Here is an 8,149-nt window from a genome sequence, read left to right on the forward strand (position 1 = left end):
AAGTGACCATATCCCGACGTACGTCATGATAAGAGGATTGTCCCATTCCAAAATACGAGATACGATCCAAAGAGTGGACTGGTCTAAATTTAAGTCCGTGATGGAAGAACACTGCGACGCCAATTCATCTTACGACTTGGAAGAGGCAATCAAGAGCGCGGTGCAAGACACTATGCGCACTCTCACGTGCTCTTTGAAACTGACGCAATTTGATTTGGAACTAGGGACGACTTCGAGCAATCCGACGACGTGCTGAACGAAGATACCGACGTACGAAGACAGTGAACGATATACGGACCGCCAGACGCACGCATAGAAGATCCAGTGCCGGTTAGACAAGCTCGAATCGTAACGTTGGACTGCATTCTGTGAGTCGCTAGATCAACGCAAGCCTTTATTGCAACTATGAAGAACGGTGTGCGTTCTCTGGACACTCCCCGTACAGCGGTTCCCATTCAAGGGTCTTGCCCTCTCTCAAAAGAGACCGGAGATTGACGTGGCAGAGGGTTTCTGCGCCAGATTATCCCGCCAACTCACAGCTCCCAACATTCCAACGCCTTCGAGTAGTTGTCCGCCACTACGTGATCACCGCATGGATTTACAATTCTCAATCAACAAACTTAAGGCAGCATTAGCTTTGTGTGGCCGTGCATCAGCGCCAGGACCTCATGGAATTTCCTACCGAGCTCTGTGTCATCTGGGTGAGCGAGCGAGAGGTGCTCTCCTTGAGCTGTACAATGAATCTTGGAGAGATGGTGCGCTACCAACAAGCTGGAAGACAAGTCGCCTTGTTCCACTGCTGAAGCCTGGCAAGTCGCCGTTGGAACTCTTGTCATATCGCCCGATCGCTTTGGCAAGCTGTGTGGGCAAAGTAATAGAGAGGATGGTCCTAGGACGCCTGGAGTGGTACTTGGAGTACCGCAACACCTACCCGGATGCCATGGCGGGCTTTCAACGTGATCGATCATCGATCGATAACGTCGTCAACCTGGTCACCTACATTTAGCATGAGAAATGCCGTAAGCGTCTCTGCGCTTCTTTGTTCCTCGACGTCAAAGGGGCGTATGACAACGTTACGCATGAAGCCATCCTCTCTGCTCTCGCAGACGTAGGAGTGGGTGATCGCATGTTTCAATAGATACGGAGCTATCTCTCCATGCGATCCTTTTTTGTAAGCACCGAGGAAGGCCATACTTCTCTAGATTATAGCTGCCACGGCATCCCCCAGTGCGGTGTACTTAGCCCTGTGCTATTTAAGATAGCTCTAATTGCTCTCCTTGAGCACGTGCCAAGCACAGTCAGGTTATCAATGTACGCGGATGACATCTGCATATGGACGTCTGCAGTAACACACCTACAGTTGCGAGCGAGAATTCAGAGAGCCGCCACCCAAACTGCTATCTACCTTCGTAATCGTGTGCATTTCCTCCGAGAAATGCACACTAGTGCCATTTACGCGCAAACCCATGACAAACTACAGCGTAATGATAAATGGCCAAATAACACCACATGTTCGATCGCACAAGTTTTTAGGCGTCATAATCGACAAGGACTTGTCATGGAGCCCTCACGTATCATACGTGAAAAAGCGGTTGCTAGGAATCTGCCATCTGTCCAAGTTTTTCACTGGCAAGACTTGGGGAATGCGGACAAGTGCCATGTTACAAGTGAACAGAGTGCTTTTTCTAGGCTTTCTGCGATACAGCTTGCCAGCAATAACCAACGCAGGTTAAACGAATCTACGCACAAAGAAAGTGTTCAGGCCCAAGCCCTCCGGATCTGTCTAGGCCTGCCTCGGAGTGCATCAACAGTGGCTACGATAGCAATCGCTGGAGACCACCTTGTCAAGACTCACATTGGGATTGAAGTGCTCAGGACCCAAACAAGGCATCTAACCAGGACTCCTCGTCACCACTTAACCTCCATACAAGCGGACAGACCTCGCACATCTTTCAGCCAAACGATTACCGAACATGATGAATCACTGCCATCTTGTGTCACTCCGGCTGCGAGACCTTCGATTCCTCCATGGTGCCTCACTCAGCCAAAAATCAAGCTTACAATAACTGGAATCACGAAAAAAGCTGATCTATCATCACCAGCCCTTAAACAGCTAACACTACTATTTTGTACGAGAGCTACCGTGACTCTACACATATCTGCATTGATGAATCCGTCTTGCCAAGCAGCTCCGCGGCGGCGATCGTAATACCAGCGACAGCCACAACAGCCAAATTTAAGACTCACGCGACAACGTCAACGGTAGCACAGCTCGCAGCGCTCTTTACTGCCCTTCATTACATTTGTAATGAACAGCCACACAAGTGGACGGTATTCTGCGATTCGAAGCGGCACTGCAGTCTCTACTGTCACTTTTACGATGCGGACCACCCTAGCAGTTAATATTTCACATTGCAGAGACGTTACACCATATAAGTGATGCAGGCCATGAAATAACCTTCCAATGGCTTCCGAGTCACTGCGGGATTATCGGCAATGAACGGGCCGATCAAGCTGCCCACTCAGCCCATAGTGAGGAGCACCACTTACCAATTCCACTTTCTAGAACTGACGCAGCACGCAAGTTCCGCCGGCTTGCTCGGCAGTGCACCACGTCACAATGGAATGAGCCACAGTTAAGAAATACTCGACTGTACTCCCTTGATTTAACATTAAGTCTCCCAGCGCCATCACAGCTTCGCCGTGGAGACGCCACGCTCTTGTACCGGCTCTGGTTGGGCGTTGCCTTCACCAAAGCCTATGCATTCCGCGTAGGGATGACCGACACCGCAACCTGTGACCACTGCGGCCATGACGAATCAATTGACCGTATCTTGCGCGCTTGCCCGCAGTACAGTTCACAGAGGGAATGCCTTCGCCACGAGCTTGACCAACTGGACGACCAACCGCTATCTTAAAAAAGAATTTTACGCCACCGAAGGGACCTAACGTCACAGAAGAAGGCCGTGCAAGCGCTATTGCGCTTTTTGCGAACGTCTTTAACTGGAACGCCTTGTGTGTGCGTGTCTTCATGTGTGCGTATTTTTTTGTTATTTTTAGCGTTTTCTTCTCTGTCATCTTTCTAACCCCTATCTCCCATCCCCAGTGTAGGGTAGCAAACCGGAGACTGATATCTGGTTAACCCCCCTGCCTTTCCTCTTCATATCTCTCTCTCTCACTCTCTCTCTCTCTCTCAAGTGTCTCCAAGCAGATACCGGAAGCGGAAAGAGCTTCCCACCTAATCAGAACCACAGCGCAGGTGAGACTTTAAACTTTCGTTTTCAGCTTGCCTCGGCGCTTCCAAAGCAGGCGACGTGGCCGCTGTGTCATACTACGTCACGTCGATGGCGGCGCCAGCTTTTCCAGTGTTGGAGCTTGCCCCCAATAATTTGCAGAGAGGAAAACTATGTTTCAGTATGACATTACTCCTCCTTTAAAATCATGTACCAGGGTTCTTGAAGCATTCATTATAAAAGAAATAAGGGAGGAGATCAAGGTTATCATTTTTTTTAAATTGGAAGTGTTACTATTATTACGTGCCAGATGTTGAATCTCTAGGTCACGAAGCAAACGGTTCGGGATGGTTGAAGTTATCATACCTGTAGTTGTTACTCAATGACCTGGCGTATATATCCGGCTTTGGGGGATCGGCCATGATTAGAGCCGTGCAAAGATTAAAAATATGTGCAATTGTGAGGAATACAATTTCAACAGAAACTGGTAATTTGAACTTGTGAGAATTAAAATTTATGTGATATGCATATAAATTCTATTGAATCTACTTATTACCTAATACAAAATTTGAATTACAAAAGGAAAATGAAACAACTGGGTGCGGGACGCGTGCAGATGCAGCAAGCTGAACATCGTCTTCTTCCTCTGCTCTGCTTCCAGACGGCCATTCATGCTTTGTCTATGTTCTGCATCAGAGCTCGCGATATTTCCTTCTTGGCAGGCGAAGCTACCGGGTGAATAAGCCAGTTGGTAGGAGGGCGACTTGCCTCCCATTGGTGTTAGCAGAGCTTCGCCCTGTCACGCGCGCTATGCAGTAGTTTACCGCGTCGAGGCGTACCAGAATAACGTAGGGTCTAAGATAGTGAGCCAGGAACTTCTAGCACAAGCCGCGCTTGTGTAAGGCGTAGAAAACTACAGGAGCTCACCAGGATTGCGGATGCAGGCGACCGCCGAGCGAAGCAGATGTTCGACCCGTCTGGCAAAGCCAGCTTGTGCAGCCAAAGGAGACTTTGCACTACCCTTGCTCTATGCAGAATCCTGGCAATATAGTAATCTTCACGAACGAAGCATGAAAGTATGGTGTCGAGCATGAAACAAGGCGGACGAGCATGAAAAAAGGTAGAACAAACAGTAGCCAGAAATATCGTGTCTCGCAGTGTTGAAGGGATTAGCCAGAAATATCGTGTCTCGCAGTGTTGAAGGGATTAGCGATGAAGTGCAGAACACCCTCCCTATTCTTATGCCCACAAGTGACATACGCGTACGTATATTATAAATGATGTTGGCAAGGGTCCTGTTCGCACGCCCGACCAGGCCATTGGTTCATGTGGGTAGTGCGCCGTACAATGCCTGAAGCTTCACGAACGCAGGCGAAGGGTCTTTTCGACAACATTAGCGGTGAAGTGGCGTCCATTGTCACTCATTATGACGCCAGGAGGTCGTCGGACAATTACGGAGCGTAGCAGCATGTAAAGCCAGGGAAATTGAAGCGCCGCTGGTGACAACCGTAGACCCGCTGTCTAAAGCGATATCATGTCTCTACACCTTCGATAATATAATTGCGTCTGCGTCTACCTGTGGCGCTCGTTACACGATTGAACGCCAGCGGTTATATGTTTCTCAAGCACTGCTTCTTGACAAAAATTGCGTCAGGTCATCTTGCCATGAAGCAGCCAAGGGCGCACGTTTCTTCAATGTGCGCTCACCAACAGGCTGTAGCCAAAGATTATGTTTTCGAAGTATTCGCACAAATAGAAAAAGAAAAAAAAAGAAACTAACCTTTACTGAGACACACGCACACGCCTATGAACCAAGCACTCAGTTCAGCGGCTCAGGCTACGTAGCCTTCTTTCTGTACAGTTCGTTTCCTATTTCGTCGGGTTCTCTCCTTGTCGTTTCGCTTTCCTCCCCTCTTCCCCCCCACCCTTTTCATGCCCGAGTGGGCACATGAGAGGTCGCAGCAGCCGTTTAGCAAAAGGCGCGCCTACAGACACCAGCGGAGTGCTCCTGCGCTAGAGCAACGACGAGCAAGATGACGTGCTCAACGTATTGTACCCGGGCGATAGTTTTCGGTGGATCGAGAGCAGTACCACCAGAAATTGACCAAAAGAAAAGACGACAAGGCCCAGCAGACACGCGTGTGTCCCGTTGTCGGGCTTGCACCGGTCCGCGCTACACCAGCGGGCCCTCGAAAACGCAGCAGGGTTCGACGTGCATGGCACGTCCGCTTTTGCGCGAGCATCCTCTTGTTCCGAATCTTTTCCGACTCTCGGCTCTGGCACCGCTGCCGCCGGGTAACAACAGGGCTTGTTACTCGTCTCTTCCGCCTTTCGCTCTACGCGCGCGTTTCGCTGTGTTGACTCCTTGTCGCGGCGCTCTGCTGCCTCCTCGGCTGCCTTGACGATGTACAAACAGCCGATAGGAGCGGAGAAGTATTTCGATTCTCTCCTCCTCCCCTTCACGACACTTACGTTGTTCGCAGCCACTCCCCCCCCCCCCCCGCTTCCCTCCCTGCTTCTTCTTCTTTTTTTTCCATAACTTTGCGCCTAGTTTGTACTTTCTCTCATTTTTGAATCCTGGCGACGGGGCACGAAGCGATCACACCCGTATCGCGGAGCATTTTCCCTTCAAATTCGGGCACACATATCAGAAAGCAAAAGCGAGAAGCGTCTCCTCTGAATGAACTGAATTTGCGCAGCCAGTGACAGTACTGCTATAGCGCCTTTTCTCTCATACTTTTTTTAATGTCATAATCAGCCTCTTCTTTTTTTGTTTTCTTTCTTTTTAATGGGGGGCCAGGGGTGGAGGTAGTGCCTGTGTCTGTGCGAACGCAAAGAGCGCTTGGGCGAAGCTCCTGATGCGAAGGCATGTGCTGGCCTGGGTTGGCGGACAAACTCGGCAAAAGTCGGCGCACGTGCTGGGATCGTTCGAAAGCAAAACCCACGCAGTTGAATTACCACGGCACGTTATTCTATTATTTTATTGTTATTCACCTAAACTGCTATTTGCTGTCTCACGTTACAAAGATGAATGCAGTTCACTGGGCGTCCCGTGAACGCAAAAGAATGATCTCTGGTCGTTTAGTACGGTTCTCATGACAAATTCACGTGGCAGTGTTTTCCAGCACAATGACGTGGCCATGATCTCCCACGAAAACGGCTCACTTGATTCTTAAATAAGGTTCCAAAACAAACAAGTGTAGCAACGCAGCCACTTTAGGTGCAAGTGCAGCTCCGAAAGACAATTGCTATCTTCGGGTTCTCGGGCCAGCCCCGCAGCTTCCGCACCCTATCTGCACTACAGCGTGTCCGCCCCTCTCTTCATTCATCCTGACCTCTCTCTTATACTTTTGTGATACTTTGACAATAGTTCTGGTTCTCCTTCAGAAGGGCGATAAAAAGAACAACCACTAATCATAAGGTTGCCAAAGAAATGTCTGCTTTCTAGAACTACCACCCGCCCAAACACGGACGGGTAGGTTACAGCCGGAATAGAGTACGTTTGTATGTTTGAAAACACTTTTCTCGTGTTTTGTACGGAATACTTCCGTTCTGCCGGAAATAGCTGGAAAATGTCATGTCAGAGTACGCACGCCTCGTGTGCGTATGTACCAGAATTTGGCCTGCAGGTTATTTATTCTACGTACACCTTAGGTTGAAGAAGCGTGTAAACCCGTATATTTGTAGGAAAACAACAGTGAGTAGCAGGGTACACTCCCGGTAACAAAATGCGCGCAGCGGAGCGACAGCTACCGGTGACGTATTCGCTAACGAAGAACGAGAACCAGGCTTCATATGCATAGTCCTCGGCTAAACCTTCGAGGCTCGACTTTGATAGGATAAGAGCTACAGCACTCTCGTCATTGCCTTCATTGCCGTGTTCATTCTAATCATTTTAGTAGGGCCAGCGATTGCTGTTCTGGGTCGCATTTAAAGCTCTCTGTTGTGCGACCCTCTAACATTTTTTTTTCAGACTATGTCGTGTTGTGCAAACTTCTTGCATTGTATATGTACACAAGTCTGTCCGTGTTACACGATCTCAGGTAAGCAGGTGCGCTGCTGCGATCTTCAGAGGCCTCGGCGCCAAAAAGTGGTGACCTACCTTGCCCCTTTACTCTCCCACGTGCGAGAACTTTCTCTCACTTTTGCGTCTCTCGCTTCATCGCTGCGCTCGTGTATCGCCCTAACAAGTTTTCATTCCCTTCCACTCTTTTCTAGCCTTTCCCACTCGCCTTCTCGTTCCTCCGGCAACGTCCGGGCAGGAAGCGACCGGCACCATTGCATCCGGCCAGCGACGCCGATTCCATCGGCGAAAGGTCAGGGACGCGGCATTCTGACACCCCGTACGGGCCAAACGACCGAATTTCATTACTCGAGGCCGCTATCGTCGACGATATAGAGGTCGGCCAATCAACGCGTTGTCTTCTGAGGCTACCGCTCTTGTCTTCCCCTGTGCTCACTTTTTTCATTAAGCTCCAGATCCCTATCTTACTCTCTTTCCCGATGCCCATTTCGCAACTGAAATTTCGTCATTCGTTGCTTGTTGTCCCGTTCGCAACAGCTCCGTCGCCATCGATGGCCAGGGGCCAGGTTGTTACGCAATGTTCGCTCTCTCTCTCTCTCTATTTATCTATCTATCTATCTATCTATCTCTATCTATCTCTTTCATTCTTTCTTTCTTTCTTTCTTTCTTTCTTTCTTTCTTTCTTTCTTTCTTCCTTTCTTTCTTTTTGCTGGTTCGTGCGTGTGCGGACCAGACCGAAATGGCCTGTAGTAGCCAGCTCCTCTCTGCGCCGATTTTTCTATATCTCGGTTCTTCGATATATATTTTTGTTCTCTTGCAATATTACTACCGTCTGCGGAGTCCACACGTGGCCGATATACCACTGGCCAAGACATAACGTTGCATCAGCAAG

This window comes from Dermacentor variabilis, chromosome 2 (genome assembly GCF_050947875.1).
Source record: "Dermacentor variabilis isolate Ectoservices chromosome 2, ASM5094787v1, whole genome shotgun sequence".
Taxonomy (NCBI): Eukaryota; Metazoa; Arthropoda; class Arachnida; order Ixodida; family Ixodidae; genus Dermacentor; species Dermacentor variabilis.